The sequence below is a fragment of the Solanum verrucosum genome, unplaced genomic scaffold, assembly GCF_900185275.1.
Source record: "Solanum verrucosum unplaced genomic scaffold, falcon-dt-bn FXZP01000197.1, whole genome shotgun sequence".
Taxonomy (NCBI): Eukaryota; Viridiplantae; Streptophyta; class Magnoliopsida; order Solanales; family Solanaceae; genus Solanum; species Solanum verrucosum.
This window is the reverse complement of record NW_026020363.1, coordinates 58,135-72,118: the sequence shown is the minus strand read 5'-3', so window position 1 is coordinate 72,118 and position 13,984 is coordinate 58,135.

Genomic DNA, 13,984 nt, shown 5'->3' with positions numbered 1-13,984 from the left:
CTCAAATGACTCACGAACTTGTCTATGAAGCCTTTAATAAACTAGGATAGGTGACAAGACAAGACCCAAGACTATCTGAATGATAACTAAAATGTCTAATTATAAATAAGTAAATAATTGAACTAGAACCCTCCAAAACGTGAGAGATCTCACCAAAAACTGATGGAGAGGATCTCAATGAAGTGTCTGTTGTCGATCCTAAACACCTATATCTGCATTATTAAAAGATGCAATATCGAATGACGTCTGTACATGGAATGTACCGTATGTAAAATGGCTGAATGAAAACACTGATTATACTAAATATGCTTAACTGAAAGAGTAACACAGAAAATTAAAAGACTATAATATATATAACTGTAAAGTAAAGCATGCATGCGAACTGAATACAATAAATCTTTACAATTTAGTCATATGCAAAAATATCAAATGCTTAAATAGAATACTTTACTTTTCTTGGAGAGTTTCTCCAACCGACAATTATCACAATGAGCCTCATGATGATACAACGACTTGCCACATTGCCAGAACCATCCGATACCTTTCCAGGATAAAGGACAAACTGAACTATGGATCAAATATGTAAGTTCTTACCAGGGTCCTTAAGATAGTCTCACCCAAATATACAACACAATCCTATCCTACGCAGGTTGTGCAATAATGGGTTTGAATTATCTAAACCGTACCTAACTTGTTGCCTAATACTACTTCTAAAACATGCAATAGAGCTCAATAACTATATATGATTTCATTTTAGGATAAAAGGTCCCCTTTATCGAGAAATTGATAACTTCTAAGTCAAGTAATTACTCAAATATCCTTCTTTAAAATTATGCTAAGATTTCTTTAGGGTTGACTGAAAACTTTTTTCCCAAACTAATATACCCCTTTAAACTAGCATTGTTCTTCTTTATGATAAAAATGCATTTGGAAGTAGTAAAATTCCCTTAAAAACTCTTTATGAAGTAAATTCATTAATTCTAGATTTTTTTTGAATATGAAAACATGTATAAAAAATTATATGCCAAGGCTTACAAACAATTTTTCTTAAATACGGTTCATGTGGTATAATGAACATGAGCTATCAAGGATCATAGATGTATAGGAAAGGCTGAAATCACTATAAGGAAATCAAGAATAAGAAATCAAAGATGTATAGAGGATTTTGAATAAGGCTAACTTGGGGTATAAACCCTACTTTGAATCTTGCTTACTTAAAATACATGTAGGATGTGAAGAAGGACACATGCATTGACTATCTAGCCTTACATATGACAAGTCTGAGTTTTTGACTCATTTGAGGCCTTTTAGATCAACAGATAGTGTTCTTAATGCCTATTTATGTCCTTATCTGATGATATTTTGATGTTTTACAGCTATGAAGGCTAAAGACAAGGCAAAGATGAATCTATGAAATATAGGCCAAAAATGTTGAAAAGAGTGAAAACTCACAGCTGGGGATTGTCTAGTACACTAGGTGCATCACCCAACACAACTAGACCTCGCCTAAAGTGAGAGTGTTCACTTCAGAAAAATATTTAAGGCAAGTCGACGAAGTAAGGTGAAAATGACAATTCGTCGAAGCAGTTGAGCAATGTGAAAATCTATCACCTAAAGTTGAAGGAGGTTGGATCAAATTGAAGGCTAAAATAGGCAAACAAAGTGGTCATCGGTGATTCACCAAACGTTATAGGATGACTCAATCAAGTTCACCAACTGAGGTTCAAACGCCTGAAGCCTAAAAGTAAGAAAGGGTGAGATGAAGAAAAGAACAAAACTTCGCCAATCAAGTAGGTTGTGATGCCCCGTAACTTAAATCACATTTTCTACTCGTAAAAACCAATGCATAGGTGTGATATTGGGGGAATATATCATTGAAAATGGTTAAGAATACAATGTAACCCTTATATTGAGTCATTTGAAGGGTTAAACAAAAGTTTTAGGCCAAAGAGATCATTAAAGAAAAGACTCAAGTTTAAAGGTTCATTGTGGAGGAGTACTACAAATGATTTCATTTATCACCTGACTTTGAACAACCATATCTCCTAATATATAAAGAGTTGGAGGACCTACGACCTATCAAATGATAGGTATTGGAGTCTAGTTTCCAGCAAAACAAATCGCTTGTTAATGCAACTCCAAAGTAAGAAGTTATGTACATTTTATGATAGATGCACACACTTCCCAACCACTGGACATGTGGCACTTTGGAGAAAGTGGGTCAAACATATTGTTTTTATAATAAAAGTTTGAGATTTCTTTTACCATATACTTTAAAACGTGCGAGGACTGGTTTAAAGCTATCTCTTCAAGTCTCTCTCATCTCCAATCTTTCCAAGCTTAAGGTAAGTTGATTTCTTCAAGAATCAAGTGTCTTCCTCTCTATATACCTATAGATATACTTAACCAAGTCTTTTATTAAAGGAAAAAAAGTCTTGTTCTTGAAGATTAAAAAGGGCAGGGACTTCCTTTCATGGATGTAGTGGTATGACTCCTCTTCTATCTCCTTAAATAGTATTCTACGAATTATGTAAGTATAATTTACGGGGAAGGACTCACGGGATGGTGATAGGAAGCCGTGAGTCCATGTTTTACCCATTGTAGTTAATGTTCTTGGTGAGGAGGGAGTTTGTAGAGGGATGTGTTGGGTGTTTGTTTTGACCAATGATGGGTGGATGGTGTTGTATTGGGGTAGTATGCCAGTTATGATAAAGAGGAAGGCTAGGTATAGAAAACACAACTCTTATAGTTCTTGAAAGTTTGTCGCTCGCCAAGTGTTTGATGAAATGCCTAAATTACTTAAGAATATGTTGTAGATGTTTATATGAGCTCCTATTATTGTAATTGATGGCAGTTGTTCTCTACCAATTGGGCGTCGTTGACAAAGAACCCATAGGATGGTGCTCGAAAGCCATTGGGTTGACTTTATATGTTAATTGTAGATGATTAAAGGGGCTGGTTCTTTATGGTTAAAGGATTGAGGAGTAATATTGAACACGTAAATAAGTCATGATCACACATGGAAAGTAGAGAAAGAGAAGGATGTGATGAAACACCATTTATCTATAGTAATTGTTGAGCTTGTCACTCGTGAGCTATTATGATGTTTTCAGCCTTGTTGTGCTTCTTTATTATCTTCTTATAGTGTCATTTTATGGTGTTATGTTATAGATAAAGTTGTCAGCAAAGGTTTTTGACGATACGATGTAAGATAGTAAGTCCCGAAATAAGGTATGTAATACTAAAACCTCCTTCGCCATTAAGGCACGACCCGAAGTTGCATGTTCTTCTGGTAAATGTCATCACATATTATATGATACTTGAAAGAAAGTTATCCTATTTTATAAACACTCTCATGTTGGAGTCCTGAACCTATAGAGTTATAGTACTCTTTTTTGGTCAAGGAAGTCATATGTTTCGCATAAATATATATGACTTTCGTGGAAACTCTTGGAAGTTAGTGAGTGTATATGTTGCATAAATTTAAAGGAAGCAGTTGGCTATTGACTATTTGTAGATGCATAGGTCACAAGATATATGATTCTTAATCTAAAGAAAGTAATTGCAAATGGTAGCACAAGTTGTATGATTTATGAGTTAATTATTATAAGTCTTTACATAAAATTGAGATTAATGCCTACTATATAGCGTAGGGAGGGTATTTTTAGGGCCACTACGTGCGACACTATTCTCCGCACAGAATTTAGAAAGAGTCAGTTTGAATTTCCCATCGTGGATTCACCTGGCTAATGCAGGCCTATGCACAGACCATATAGGAGCCCGAGGGCGTACCTTGAAATACCTCATTACCCAGACTATGATATTTCACACACGGGTGTAACAGTGGCTACATAAGCCATACCGGGTTCATTGATCGCCAACACTAGGCCATCATGTAACTCCCAAACAGTTAGTTTTACAAAGAACAAAGAAGTTATATAACAAAGTAAAAGATATCACATAGGAAAATTATTGAAATTACATATATGTAAATGAATAAGATATGAAATGTTGGGTAAGGACCCTTGAAAATGGTCACTAATTCCAGTTTTGGATTATGACTCCTGCATACTTATGCTCAAATTTGCCTATCTTGATATTTGATTCATTCCAGCATTCTTACATGTCTACTTGTTATTAAGTCTTCATTACATACCAATACATGTTTTATATGTAATGATGTCCCTATTTTTGTGGCGCTGCATTTCTATCAATACAGGCTCAGGTACTGAGGACAACAAACATTTTCAGTAGACCAGAAACTTCCAGTTTAGCAGTTGGTAAGATCCACCTCTACCTAGAGCTATCAGATACTTAGAGCCCATATTTTAATATGTATGTACATATGTTAGAATGGGAGCGTCGGGGTCCTGTCCCGAATAGTTGTCAGATTCTTAGATGCATACGCTTTAGAGGCTTCTTAGACTTAGTTTTGTTTCTATTGTAAAGTAGCCCAATGGGCCCTTTTGTTATCTATGTTTTGATTTGGGTCTTGGTAGAGTTTATTGTTCTTATGAGTCTACATCTTTGACTTAAGTTTAGTGTAGATAGTTAGAAGGTTCTTGTATATATCTTTGATGTCCACCCCTTTCTAGTTGGGGCGTAACAAACTTGGTATCAGAGCAGAAGGTTTAAGTGTCCAGGGAGTCTATGAAGTCATATCTAGTAGGACCTTTCTGATAAATGTGTTGTGTGTCGTATTATAATTGAGGTACTACATGGGCATTTAGGATTTTGACCTTCTTTCATAATCTATATCGTGTGAGAGCTAAGTCATAGAAAGTTAATTCTAACTTATACAGTTTTTTGTGATATAGATCATGCCTATTACAGACAAGGATAAAGAAGGCCCAAAATCCACTATTACTAATACTCATGAGGCATCCATTTCAGAGCATTCCCAACTAGTAGGTGATCAGACCAGTGGTCACGATAGCTTGCTATGTCCTATACTTTTGGGTCCTCAGATTCCCGGGGCAGAAAGATCTACAAGAGTTTCTACACGTACAGTAGTACAAACAATAGTTCAAGTACCTCATGTATCGCCACCAGGTGCCTCAGACCAAGATCTCAGAAGGGCAATATAGTTGCTCACTCAGTTGGTAGCTTCTTTGGTCCAAGGACAAAATGTAGTTGTACCTAGTACTGTACGAGTAGAGACAGTTGGATTCGGAGTACGTGATTTCCTCAATATGAATCCTCAATGTTCATAAGATCTAGTGTAATAGAGGACCCAAAAAAGTTTATAGATAAGATCAACATAATTCTTAGGGTCATGCATATCGCTGAGAATGAGGCAGTTGATTGGTCTTCGATCAACTGAAAGATGATATAAAGTCGATGAAAATGGTTCTGGCCAGAGATTGATCATTGTGACTTGACACTTTTGAAACTAATGTGTGACTTGCTTGTTACTTAAAATGATGTACTTGTGCATGTAAATGAACTACTTGACATTGAGATTGATTTGTTTGATTGTTAAATTGCTAATATTGAACTGTGAATATTGGGGCTTATGTGCCGTGTAATGTAGAAATTGTTAGATTGTGTTGATTTCTGTGCAGGTTGTAGTTGAGAAGGTTCTGTTGGAGAGTCAGGCGTATTTGTTTTCTAGATAGTTGCTTTGTTTAGTAAGTTGCTTGCTAGGTACCGTGTTGTTTGTACTCACCCCTTGTTTCTACACTTATGTAGGTTCCGTGCCCGGACCTGTGTAATTTCTTTCTTCTTCTCTTGATCTCGAGGCCTTTTCAAGGACTTGTAGAGGTAGTTTCTTGTCATTCGGTGAGTCCAAAGAAAAATATATGGAACAATTCATAGCCAATGAAGAAGGAAGATGAAAACATAATGATTCTATATTTACTCAAGTATTCCATTTGATTGAAATATCTTTCCACCAATACTTTACATTCTCCCTTCATTTTTACTTATATATCTATTAGGTATATAATTCTTATCATGGTTATATATCATATTATAAGTAAAAGTAAAAATCTATTTTAAAAATAATGGACTTAACATAAAACCTAATAATTCAATGGACTATGTTGATACCCGTTGTTTTAGAAAAATTTGAAAGAAACTCCTTCGTTTGAGGGTAAAATAATAAAAAATGGAAAAATAAAGAAGAAATAGTTTGCCCCAATCATATGTCTTTTTCGTATTTGTTTATTTTTATTTTCTCTCCCACAACTTGATCTATTAATTTTATTAGAAACAATAATACATAATGTGTGTATTTGTCACTGTTCACTTGTTATGTGAATACTAATTATTAAATTCTCTCTTGAATGAAAATACAAACGAAATTAATTAACAAAACAAAACAAGAAAAAGAAGTGAAAATTCACGCGCACTATATATAGAAGTTTTCTGTGTGAGGCAAAGTTCATAGTTAATTGCACATTTCCCTATTCTCTTCTTTTCTTCTTTAATCAAAAGTCGATACCTAAATTTCAATACTAAGGACTTCGGCAAAACATATCAATTGATTGGGGATGAATCTTTTATGAAAATTTTGAATGATCTCAAATTGCCGCAGAAAAGAGATCCCCAAGAATTTATAAGGAGTGAATGATTATGTTTTATGACCGAAGAAATATGAAGGTTGAAATTGTTGTGACCGTTCGTAGGAAATAATTTTTTTAATAAATAAAATATTTCAGGTTAATTAAATGGTATTAATTTTCTAAAAAGATATAAAGAATATTTAACTATGTATGCGATGAAATCGTCAGAGAAAAATATGAGTGTGATTTGATGAATGATTTTCTACAATTTTTTCACCAACTCTTTTTTTATGTGGTACCTTGAATTTCATTCAATTTCGAACTTAATCAATTGTTTCAAATAACACTTGAGATTTTTTAAGAAGAAGAGTAGAAAAAAATAGTAGTTTAAAGGTGAGAGGAACCCCCTTTGAAATAGTTCAGAAATTTTACTATGAATAGGTGCTAATTGTCTCTTATTAGAAAGATCACAACCCTTCAAAAAAGTCACCGCTCATTGCAAAAGTCACCACTCATCGGAAAAGTCACAACCCTTTGAAAAAGTCACAATTCACTGAAAAAGGAACAACCCTTTAGAAAAGTCACAACCCATAAAAAAATGACAACCCTTCTGAAAAGTCACAAATAATTGTAAATATTACAACCCATCAAAAAGTCACAACCCTTCAGAAAAGTCATAACCCTTTAATGTGAAAAGGTTTGTACTTTTAATATTATAGTAATAGTAATACAATATTAAAGTGGATGGGGTTCATTCTTTTAGATAGATAGGTAGGTAGGTAGGTAGGTAGGTAGATACATAGATAGCTAGGTAGGTAGCTAGATACATAGATAGCTAGGTAGGTAGCTAGGTAGGTAGGTGGTTGGACGGACAAACGGACCGACCGATGGACGTATAGATACAAATTGTTGAAGGCACATTCTAGATTTTGAAAGACATTTTAATTTGTGGGTAAAAATGAAATTGATTTTGGATAGACCGTTGAGATAATGACACTTGGCGCTCTATTTGCTATAAGGGTATATACAACCCAAAATATTGATGATAAAGGTATGAATAACCTTGAAGTATAACAGAGGATATTAACATACCATTTATGATAATTCGGGGTATATATATATCCTTTTTCCCTTTGTTTTTATGCATATTTATTCATTAATTTTTTTTGAATTATTTTTTTCTTTATTTTCTTTTTACACCATAATCTAATTCATACTCAAATTTTATTTTAAATACTCCTTTTCTTTTTCTCATTATTTTTTTGTTAGTTTATTTTCTCTATTTTTTTTCTACTTTCCTCCCCCTTTTCTTATTTATTGGTTCCTTTTTTTTCATTTCTTATTATATTTTTTATTTATATTTAATTGCTTTATTTTATATTCCTTTCCTTTTATTTTCTCAATTTTTCTGATTATTTCTTTATTATTTAATATTTTTCTTATTCTTTAATTCATTTTTTTCTCAAAACATAATATTCTTTTTTACCACAATTTAATTTCATGTTTTTGGTCATTCTATATATTTTTTAATTTTTTTTCTTTTCATTTTTTATTTCTAATATTTTTTCATTTGATGTCGTCTGTAATGATACTATCATAGTATATCTATACACTTTCATGGTGTAATTGTAACACCCCAAAAATTTCTAAGTTAAGATCCGAACTATTCTTCATTTACATGTAAGGTCTTATCGGGTGATTCTTAAATTACCCATATGTATAAAGGTAAATTCTTTAGTGTGGAAATAATTTTGGATATCAATTAAGGTCACTAGATCTCCTAGCACAAAGTTGAGTTGAAAGTTTCCTTACCGATTAAGTTTTGATGTAAAATTTTACTTGGGTCAACTTTAAACGACCATATCTCTTAGAATATAAAGAGTTAAGTTGCCCATAACCAATCAAATTAAATGTATTTGAATCTTCTTTCCAACGCCACCAATTTCACGTCAATCCAAGTTTTGAGTAAAAAGTTATGAACATTTTAGTATCTAATACAGTGCAGTGCCAAACTAGCCGACGGGAAAACATTAACAAGTGTCGTTTTTGTCTTTTTACCTCTAAGAAAATCCTTAACGAATTTTTTCACTAATTAAAGGCTCAAAACCATTCGATTTTTATCTCTTAATTCCTCATTCTCTTCTCTCTAAAACCTTCAAGCAAAACCCTATGGAAAAATCAAAGTAGAAGACTTCATTCAAGATTCTTTCAATATTTTTCAAGTTTCTTCTTCAAGGTAAGTTTTTCTCCAAGAATTCAATTCTTTCCAACTCATAATTCTCCATACAATTATGAATCATTAATGAAAATCATAATTCTTGGTCATAGAGATTCTAATAAACTAATTCAAGAATCTCAAGAAAGGTTTTCTTGATTTTTTTCTTTCAAGCTAGGGTTTCAAGGCTTCTGATCAAGTTCTTCTGCAAGAACCTTGTTCTTTCATGTATGTAAGACTATCATAGTGTTGGACTAGTTCTTCCTCATGCTCTACATCTACTTTCAAATGAGTAAAAGAGTAATCTAGGATTCTATCCCTAGATTTAAATATTCTTGAGATGAGTTGATTTTGAGTTCTTGAGTTCTGGAATCTTTCTGAAATTTATTTCCTAATTATTGAATTGCTATATATTATGCATTAAGATTCTTGAGTTGATTCGGTCATGTATATATATTAGCATGAACCCTATGAATTGAGTATTTTTTAGATGAGTAGTATCGTTGAGTTCTTGAGTTCTGAGTACTGAGTTTCCATATTACTAATAAGATCCCGGAGTTGAGTCGTTCATGTCCATAATTCCTCATGAACCCTATGAATTGAGTTATAAATCTAGAGAAGCTTTTTAAAGTCAATACTTGAGTCTTAAATTGAGTTTTTAAGGAAGTAAAGATGAGTTTTGAGAAAGAGTTTCTAAAAGATGATTAGTATGACAATCGAGTATGCCGTCAATGTTTCACTAGTATGGTATCTAGTTATGCCACCTCTGGAGAAGTGTCTGTCGGTGTTGCTCTTCTTCTGTCAGCCTCTTCTCTAGTGTACTCGGCCTCAATACGTTGGATGTCAATGGAGGAGGATGAGGTCACCTCAAAGTCTCTAGTTGCATCCGTAGGCACTCCAGCACATCGGCACAGCTCTGTGATCACTACTGGGAATGGCAGAGAAGTCTGCCTATGTTTAGCTCTCATTGCTATCTCCTGCTCTATGATAAGGCCCAAGTTGAGCCGCCTCTTCGACAAGATAGACCCCAAGAAGACTGCCTTTGCAAGTCGGAGGACAGATTCATTTTGTGAAGGCATTATTGAGCTACTAATGAATCTGAGTCAATAATGGGCAGCTATATTCAAATCCTTCTTTTCAATTTCGACTCCTGCCTCTATCCACCGAGGAGTGGGATCAGATATAAGGGCGGAAAGTCAACCCTTGAGATCCTACAGAGTTTGTGCTATAAGCAATCCTTCATATGCGAGTGCATTCCCTGGAGTCATAGCTAGAACAACATTAATATGCTCCTCACTACAACTTACCTCCACACCTCGAACAGTGATCGATTTAACCGATCTGAACTCATTGGCCTTTTTCTTACTCCGGTACCAGTTCACCATATGTTGCATAAAACTCACAGACCCATGAAGGAATATATGGATCTCGTTGTCTAGTGAAGATCTAAAACTGATGCCTCTGTAATAACTCTGCTACACTGGGGTATCGGTCCTTCAGTCCTTCTACAAATAGTAGTTTTTCCTCTAGGATGGTTCGCAAACCATCTCCTTTCAACCTGTTGAGGATTCTAGGTAACGGAACGACTGGTAGCACAAGAGCCACAGGAGGGGATGGAGTTGGTGGTGACTCTACTGGTGTGGAGGCAGGATGTACTATGGTGGAAGTGGGGTGAGTTCTAGGCATGGAGTCAGAGCACTGGGGTCACAATAATTGATCATCATCAGGTTCAGGTACATTAGTCCAGGGACTAGCGTAGCCCTGTCATACATGGGCCTCTTTCTTTTCCCTTTTATCGCATGGCGGAGGTTCCTGCCTTCCTCTTTTCGAAGGAGTTGCTCCCTCTTCATTAATTGTGACACCTCGTACTCTTTTTCGGGGTTGCTCATCTCTGTTTGTTCTTGCCATGCCTGCAAAACATCGGAGAAAAGTTAGTAAATATTCATATCAAAGCACAGAAAATGTACTGCATACATACTCGCCGATCAAGTCGGCGAATCATCGAATCTCTTTGGCAGGCTAGAATAGGCTCACCGAAAGGATTGGCTAAGAAATTAAAGCAAGTCGGCGATGGGAAGGTCCTATCGGCGAATCGCTGAAAGCTATCGGCGAATCGCTGAAAGCTATCGGCGAGCAAGGGTTTGTCCACCGAAAGTTACAGTGCAACAAGGGTTCAGGGGTGCAGACAAAGGGCAATCAAGAATACTTTCGACAAGTTGCCGAGTGCTTTTGGCAACCTCAGACTACTCGCCGAATATTACAGAAACCAACAACACATATAGCATGGATTTAAATTAAAGGCGAGATAGGGACATTAGGCGAATCGCCGAGTGGTTCGGCGAGCTCGACCTAGCTCGCCAAACGGCCCAACGTGCCTATTTTCAACCTAACTTCTCAAATTCAACCTCGCAACCCCTGAAAACAAAATCAAAGAATGCACTAGTACAATCAAGCTCAGACCCATAACACCCATCACCCCGGGATATTCAGATTTTTCTCAGTTTTGCCAAATTTGGCCATTTGATGACTTTTGCCCTTAAGAATGGTGTCACCCACTCTATAAATGTGCAATTTACATCATCTAGCACAAATACGAGCTACTCAGACTTCACCCTAACAATCTAACCAACATGCACGCATACCCCACAAGAGTTTAATCAGTTTAAGACATAAATTTACGGGCATTCGATGATCAGAACAATACGGGCAAGATTATCAAGTTTAAAAATAGTCAAATTCAAAACAACTAAGATCAGAGAGGCCCAGCACACATCACTAAGATAAGACCATTTGCAAATGAGTACAAAATGCGATAAAAACAAATACGGGATTTGGAAAACCAACCTCTTATTCCGAACAATATAAGTTTGAGATGCTAGGCGGCAAAGTTTTCCAACTCTGAGCGCAAATCAACAACCAAAATAATGATGGAATTCAAGAATGTTGAAAATACTAACTTGATGTGAGTTTGTGAAGTTTAAAAGTGAGTGAAAGTGAAGAGATTGAAATTCTAAAACCTTTGGCCATATATAACCGTCCAGTTCGCATCCATTCGGCGACATTAGTCATGATAGCCGATCCTATCGGTGACACGCGGATTGGTCATATACCTCGCCGAGTTTTACAAGACCTCTATTAGTATGGAGGTCCAAACGACGGACTATATCGTGTTCGGCGACTCACTGATAATTTAAAGGGTTCACTGAGTTTTACAGACTCTCATTTTGAATTTTTCTTAAGTCTAACAGCGGTCTCGATCAGGGTAGCCGACTTTATTAGCGATTTGCCCACTAGATCTCTAACTTGCCAAGTTGCACTTTTCAACATTTTCCTCACGTTATCCTACACAATCAACACACCATTATTCTAAACTTAAAAGAAAGTAATTAAGACCTTGGATTGGCTTTCAAGAAGCGCCTTAGTTAATGTCGTGGCCCGACGCAAGTCCTTACGCATCTTCATTATTGGGGTTGGCCCTAGTGTTAATAGGTAACCCCAATAGTTCATTTGAGTGGAGATGAGGCACTGCATAACTCATGAGCGTCCTGATCAGCTGGATAGATCTAGAATGAGAGCCTATCATCTGATTCAACACTTCAATATTTTCCTTCATCTCTTCCAACACTCTATCTTGTTCAGTGATTTTTTGGAGAATGATTTGTAGTGTGTCCTCGACACGATTGTCCTCCATGTCTCTAGACTTTTTCTACTCATGGGGGGTATGTACCTCCCTTGACTTTTGCACTGGATTTCCACCTCTGATATTTTTGTGGCCAAATCGTTCAGCTGATTTACCAGTGCAGTTAACTTGAAATCCCTCTCGACTTTTTGATTCGTCTCAGCCAATTTGCCACCATTTCCCTCATCCATGCTCAGGGTATCTGCCTACAACAACAACTCAAAGAAAAACAAAACTAAAAATAAAGTTAGTAAACTACGACTAACAAGAACAAAAATTTTACTAAACTAAGAATTTACAACTAACACCACTCCCCGGTAGCGGCGCCATTTTGATGTTTTGATGTAATCAACTGACACTATTTTGGTTCAAGTGCCAACGATCGCGTGTAGCGATATCGTTCCCACAGGGAGTGGTTTTGAAAATTAATAGAAAAATAAAATCAAGTTCTAATTAGTCATAGTTATAAACATTATCGAATACAAACAACTAAATCTAAGGGTTGACACAAGCGTCAATTATCAATAGGGGTTTGTATTAATTAACAACTAAAAAGAGCAAAAATATAAGGATGCGAGTATATGGAGACGGGATTTTTGGGATGTGATAGGAATATGGGATAAACTAGAGTATCGGGTACATGCTTTTGATAGTAAATGGTTGAACATTTGTGACTAGGCTAGATTATAGTAAGGTAAATTCTCTCTCGAGCAACTTACCCTGAATCAACTCGGTGTCTCTCGAACAATAAGTTGCCGCATTAAGCACAACCTCCGCCTTAGCCCATTCACTCTCTCGAGCTGAATGTGTGGGAGAAAGACTAGGATTCACTCTCTCGAGATGAACCCATGTCAACCCAATACCACCGTCTATCAATTTAGTAGTCTTAGTTTTACGACCTCTCTCTCGAGCAAGCCAAAAACACTATGATAAAATCGTATTTGCAACTACAATCCCATTAAGTTCATACACAACTACTAAACAAAATCACATTTAAACAACAAATAAACCATCAAAAAACAAGACCCAACAATTAATTTAACCCATATTCACAAAATCACAGCCCAAGAATTGGGGTTTTAGAAAGGCATGTAAAAGAGATAAAAGTTTATACCAATATCAGTTTCCATCAACTAGGTATGAAGAATTAAGTCTTAAAACACGTCAAGAGTAAAGAATCTTTGAGACCCACGTCTAATTTCTTAGAGTTGAAACCTTTTGAATCTTCAAGGTCTTAGAACAAAGTCTCCAAAACCCTCTAAAACTTAGACTCTCTCAAAAACTGTAAAAAGTTCAAATAATAGAAGTGATACTAGGCGAGAAATTTAAAACAAGTATTTATAGTGTTTGAAAATTTGTGCTGCGGAGGACCATTCAACGCAATTAGTCGGGATTGCCGATACACTCAGCGATCTGCCTTTTGGTCGATTTCATCACCTTCCTGCTTTATGTAGCCTTTAGCCTCTTCGCGTTTTGAATCATTGGGCGATATGGTATTGCTTCATGGAACTGCTCGACGACACGCCGACTGCTCCATTTCATCGTCAACTTGATCTTTCCCTTCAGGGCTCAGCACACTGAAAC